Here is a 6000-nt window from a genome sequence, read left to right as displayed (position 1 = left end):
TGATGGACGGATGGACGGATGGATGATGGATGGATGATGGAAGGAAGATGGATGGATGGGTGGATGGATGGGTGGATGGGTGGATGGATGGATGGTGGGCGGATGGATGGATGGATGATGGATGATGGATGGATGGATGATGGGTGGGTGGATGGACGGATGATGGATGATGGATGGATGGATGATGGGTGGGTGGATGGATGGATGGATGATGGATGATGGATGGATGGATGGATGGATGGATGGATGGATGGATGGACAATGGATGATGGATGGATGATGGATGGATGGATGGATGGATGGATGATGGATGATGGATGGATGGATGATGGGTGGGTGGATGGATGGATGGATGGATGGATGGATGATGGATGATGGATGGATGGATGGATGATGGACGGATGGACGGATGGATGATGGATGGATGATGGAAGGAAGATGGATGGATGGATGGATGGATGGTGGGCGGATGGATGGATGGATGATGGATGATGGATGGATGGATGGATGATGGACGGATGGACGGATGGATGATGGATGGATGATGGAAGGAAGATGGATGGATGGATGGATGGATGGATGGATGGTGGGCGGATGGATGGATGGATGATGGATGATGGATGGATGGACGGATGGATGGATGATGGATGGATGGACGGATGGATGGATGATGGATGGACGGATGGATGATGGATGAATGATAGATGGATGGATGGATGATGGGGGTGGGTGGGTGGACCAATCACCATTGGTGGCCTCTCCTCCACGACCAACAGCCGTGGGAATCTGGAAGGAGCTGGCGGCAGAAGCCGGCCCAGGAAGGAAGAAGGGCAGCCTTGGGCCCGGCCTCTGCTGGTCACTGGAAGTTAAGCCTGCAATTCCTCCCACCTGGGCTACCCTGGGTCACGGGAGAGGCCGTGTTGTCTTCTCATCCCATCCATTCAGCCCTGTGAGCTTTTCCCAAAGGATTTTAACATCTCAGGGCCCTGATAACAAATGGACCTCCCTCTCACAGCACAGCACCCCAGCCCTCTGCAGTCTCTGCGGGGGACCACGGTGCCCTCCTGAGGAAGGCAGTCCACAGGCCAGAGCTTCCTGCGGCATCTCTGCCTCAGCCTCTGTCTCTGTCACTCACACACACACACCAGGCCTAGCCCAGCACCCCAGAGTTACTCTGAGTCCTGGGATGACCCTTGGTTACATGCACGTGTCCCTCACAGTCACCCAGAGCGCCCTGGGCTCTCTGGCCAAGTAGCCGTTTAAACAGTGACTGGGTGGCCCTGGGTGACCAGGTCGATGAATCTGCCCGTTCCTGAGAACGGCTTCAATGGACCAAACACAGGAAAGCTATCTGAGACTAAAAAGAGAAAGTAACTGGTCACCTTGGGTGTCCGAGGAGGAAGTCAGAAAACAAGCATTATTCTGAGGTCTGAAAAATAGGGAAAGGACACCACACTTATCAGGCCTTTTCTGTGCAAACTGCACTTCAGGGTCCCAGATTGGGCTCGGGAAAATCCGCCTTCATAGAATTCCAGCTGAGAACACAGAAGGAGACCGTGGTGGATACTCAGAGGCAAAAGGAGAGGATGTCCAGGCTTTGAAGGGAGGATCTGGACCAGGCAGACCGACAGGTGCCACGTACTCTGTCCATTCATATATACACTGCATGTGATGAAGACTTCTCATCATAAAAGGTAAGAATGCAGAGTTAGGCAACATAACCACAAAGGAGGATGTGGTCTTGAGTGAAGCATGGTTTTAAAACATTATAAAAATCATTTTGAAAATGACTGGGAGTTTGGTGGCATTGGGGAATTACTGTTAATTTTCTGAGGTGTGATAATGGTATCGAGGTTGTGTAAAGAATGATATTTTTAGAGATGCATATGAAGTATTTAAGAACGAAGTGTTTGATTTACTTTAAAATGGTCTGCAAATCACACACCCACACACGACTGTCAAATCTAGCTACTTTTCTGTAGGAAAACCTCCCTACTACCAAGTTAGAAAAGTAAAAGCCGAATAGAACTCAGGATGCTCAGCTCCCTGGCAACTGGTACGTGAGGTGCCCGGAGCCAGGCACACACCCCCGACACGCTGGCGAAGTTAGTCCTGAGCCCTTTTCACCCTCAAAGCACCCGAGTTGGGTTGATAAAGCCCAGGCCGCCTATCCGGGCGTCACCCAGTGGGGAGGCCTGGTGGGCGACATCACAGCCAGGGCAGGTGGCTCAAGACCCCCAGAACCACTCCCGCCCGGAAGGGAATCGTACAGGGGTGACGATGCTTTGGGGAGGCTGTCTCCCCAGCCACCCTGAAGACAGGCGAGCTGGCCCAGCTTTGCACGAAACACCTCTGGTCTTGGCTGAGCACGACCAGGTGGGTCGGGGCATAAACCTCACGTCGAACAGACATAGCTCAGAGCCCAGCTCTCCTCTCTCTGTGGACATCAGGGACCATATTTGACATCCTGGAGCCTGCGGTCTCCTTTGTAAAAGGACAAGGACACAGCCAGGCACCTGACGGCCAGGAGTCCAGAGCACCTGGGTGACACATCCCGGGGGCATCGCAGCACCAGCCCCGGGAAGCCACACGCTCCCCCTCTGGGCGGGCGCACCCCGACCTGGGCTCAAGGGAGAACAAGAAAAGAGGCAGGGGCCTGGTGAGTGCCGCCCCAGGGACGGGCAGTGTTTCGGAGGCCTGGCCGGTGGACTGAGGGACTCGCCGCTTCCCGCAGCCCCGCCCTCTCCTGCCAGGGTTTCTGCCAGGCCCGCCTCCACTCCAGACCCAGACGCCTGGCCGACACCCACGCACGACGTCAGCGTTCTCAGGAACGGGCAGATTCATCGTCCTGGTCACCCAGGGCCACCCAGTCACTGTTTAAACGGCTACTTGGCCAGAGAACCAATAATTTCTAAGCCACAAGACTGAATTCTGTTTGTCCACTAAGAATGAATGCTGTTGATCAAGCGAAACCTGTGAAAACCCCCGAGACAGAGGCAAGGAATCCGCTGACGCGGCGGATGCCGACCGGCCCTGATGAGCGGCATCCGCCGCCGGGCATCGGGGAGCCGCAGCGGCGGGGCCGCGCCAGGCGGGGAGGCACGCGGCACCGGGGTCTCCTCCAGACCCAGCCCAGCGCCTGGCACCCGCCATCCATCCACACCGGCTGCTGGGAACGCGGCCTCACCCGCCAACCTGCCCCCGCCCCGGGGCTCCGGTCAGAGTTGCTGGACCCGCTTGTCGATGACTCCACGTCTTCCTGGGGAAGAAGTCGGGAATTCGGATGAAACAAACACTGAGTCATTTTCTAACAAATATTCACGGCGTTGGGCTCAATCTGAGAAGCTGGGCGCCCGCCAGGCAGTGGGGTCCGAGGCAGCGGCCTGGTCCAGGTGCCAAGCTGGACTATCCTTCTGCCCTCACGTGGCCTCTACCAAGAGCGGGTCTCTAGTTGGGCTGGGGGCCTCGGCCCCGGGCGGTAACCATGCCTGGTGAGACCTTAACACCCACCCCAGGGCCTGTCCTGCAGCCACCCAACACTGGGGCGCCTTTGGTGTCCACACCCATCACCCCCATCCCAAGCAGACTCAGCTGACAGCCAGGTGGATGCAGCAGGTGTGGGGAGGTGCCCAGGTGGCCCAGGCACGGGCACGAGTGAACGGAAAACCCAGGGGGCCTCCGAGGGTGGTCAGTGGCAACGGGGCCCGTGCGAGCTGCAGGGGGCAGGGAGGTGGGCCCAGGAAGGGGCCTGGTGCCACACGTCCACCCAAAGCCACCTGGCTGCGGGACCGGGACGCCTTCCCTGCCCGGCCTTGCTCAGCAGCTCCAGGTGGGCAGGGGGAAGTCAGGGGCCTGCCGTGAGGGCCGCCCGAAACGGGGAGAAGGCGGCCTGAGGAGCTGCGCGCAGGCAGCAGGCACTGGGCAGGGAAGGCTCTGCCGGCTGGGTCCAGTCAAGAGCCCTGTGTCTCAGGCTCCTGCCAAGCCTTGGGCTTGCTTGGTGCCCGAGACGCTCCATGGGCCTGTCCACTCTGGCTGCCCCCTGTCCCCCAGACAACAGAACAGCCCTGCCAGGCACCGTGCGGGGCGGGAGCTGACACAGCACACGCCTCGCCAGAGGACGGGACATTCCCCAAAAGGTCGGACCCTCTGCTGCTTACACATCAGGACGCAGGCCGGACGCGGCACAGCGGCAGCGACCCAAGTGTCCACCCCTCCGGGGACCATGGTCACCCACCACGGGATGTGATTCAGCCGAGAAGTCTGATGCCCACGGCAACGTGGATGCTGGGTGAGTCAAGCCAGTCACAGGACAAACCCTGTGTGGCCCCACTCACACGAGGTCCTGGAGTCACCGAATCAGAGACAGAAGGAAGGACCCGGGGCGGGGGGGGGGGGGGGGGGGGCGGCAGGGGCGGGCGTCATGTTTCACGGGGACACAGTTTGGGAAGATGAGGTCAAGTGCTGGAAGTGATGGTGGCAATGCTGGCCGAACAGCGTGACTGTGCTGGATGCCCCTGGGCTGTACAGTGAAAACTGGTTCAGACGGTCCATGGTACGTTCTCCGTGTTTCACCAGGACTAGAAAACACGGCATCGTAAGCAGCTCCTGGCAGAGCTGTGGACGGGTGGTAACGGGGCCACGCCCGCCTCCCCGTGAGCTCGCTCCTCCGAGGGCCGGGGGCCCGGGCGCCCCTCCTCAGCCTCTTCTTTCGTTCACTTCTTCAAAACACGCGGACTTAGCAGCCTCCCTGCAAAGCATGGGCTGGACGTTGGTGGCTGGGGAGGGTCCCCGGGCCAGGCCCCCCCCCCCGCCGTCTCCGCGGTAAAGGCAGGGCTGTCGTGGTCTTCAGTTGTTGGCCAAGGCCGGGGGCCTGGCGAGGGGAGGAGGCCAGCGGGTCCTGTGCATCTTCTGGACGCTCCAGGCTTCAACCCAAGCGGGAGTGGCTCCTGGGGGTGGGGGGAAGAGTCCCAAGGGACAGCCCCTCTCCGTGTGGCCAAAGGCCTCTGGGCAGGCCCTGCAGGGCGGGGGCCGGCAGCCCAGACCTCTGCGTGGGACCCGGGCCCCTGCTCTCAACCTGGGGTGACATGCCTGCGGCGTCCCCGAAGCTCACAGCAGTCACCTGGCTGAGGACACCGGCCGCCTGCCCTGGACAGCCTGCAATCCCGGGGGTCTGTCCCCAGGTCCCAGGCCAGGCAAGCACAGCGGGCTCTGCGGAAGCCCAGCGGGAGGCGGGCCCCGGGGAAACCTGCCCCCGAGCAAGCCGGGCTCTTCCGTGAGGTGGCAGGGCGCCGAGGGCCGGGTGGACCGTCCTTGGGCTGAGGGAGCAGCCGCGGGGAAAGGGAGGGGCCCCCCAGAGAGCAGCGCGATGACAAGAAAACACCGAACCCTCCAGAACCCGGTCTCGTCTCTGTGCACCAGGCGGGGGAAGGGCCCATCCACCAGCAGGACCAAGTGGGCCGCCACCCGCCCTCCTGGGCAGACGCAGCTCCGCAGCCGCCCTTCCCTCCGGCCCACCTGGAGCCAGGGCCGTCCACGGGGCTGCCCTGCCCGGCCCCTCCCGACCCCGGGCACCCGCGTCCCGCGGCCGGGCCTCCGTCCGCGAGGAGGGGGGCACACTGCCTCCCACACGCAGGGGGGCCCCGCCGCACTCGTCATCTCCGGGGTGGTGGTCAGAGCTGCCCAGCTGCTCGGTGCCGGACGGAGGGGGCGGCGGGACAGGGGCAGAGCCACAGCCCCAGCGGTCCTCGTCCACTCTGGCCCCAGGCCATCCTCAGGTTCCCAGGACGACACCTTGAGGACCAGGGGGCGCCGCAGACGGGACGCGCCCGGAGGGGTCCTCCAGGTGGGCAACTACGGACCAAACGACCCGAAAGGGTGGCCTCCGGGCGGCAGACTCAGGTGGTGCGGAAGGAGGGAGGGGCCGGCGCCGGGGGAGGGGGCGGTTTCTGCTCCTACTTGGTGCAAAGCTCCGCGGAAGCGACCAGGGGTGCCCAGGACCAC

This window comes from Balaenoptera physalus, assembly GCF_965194825.1.
Source record: "Balaenoptera physalus genome assembly, chromosome: 8".
Classification (NCBI taxonomy): Eukaryota; Metazoa; Chordata; class Mammalia; order Artiodactyla; family Balaenopteridae; genus Balaenoptera; species Balaenoptera physalus.
The sequence above is the reverse complement of the archived record's forward strand: the minus strand, read 5'-3'. Positions refer to the sequence as shown.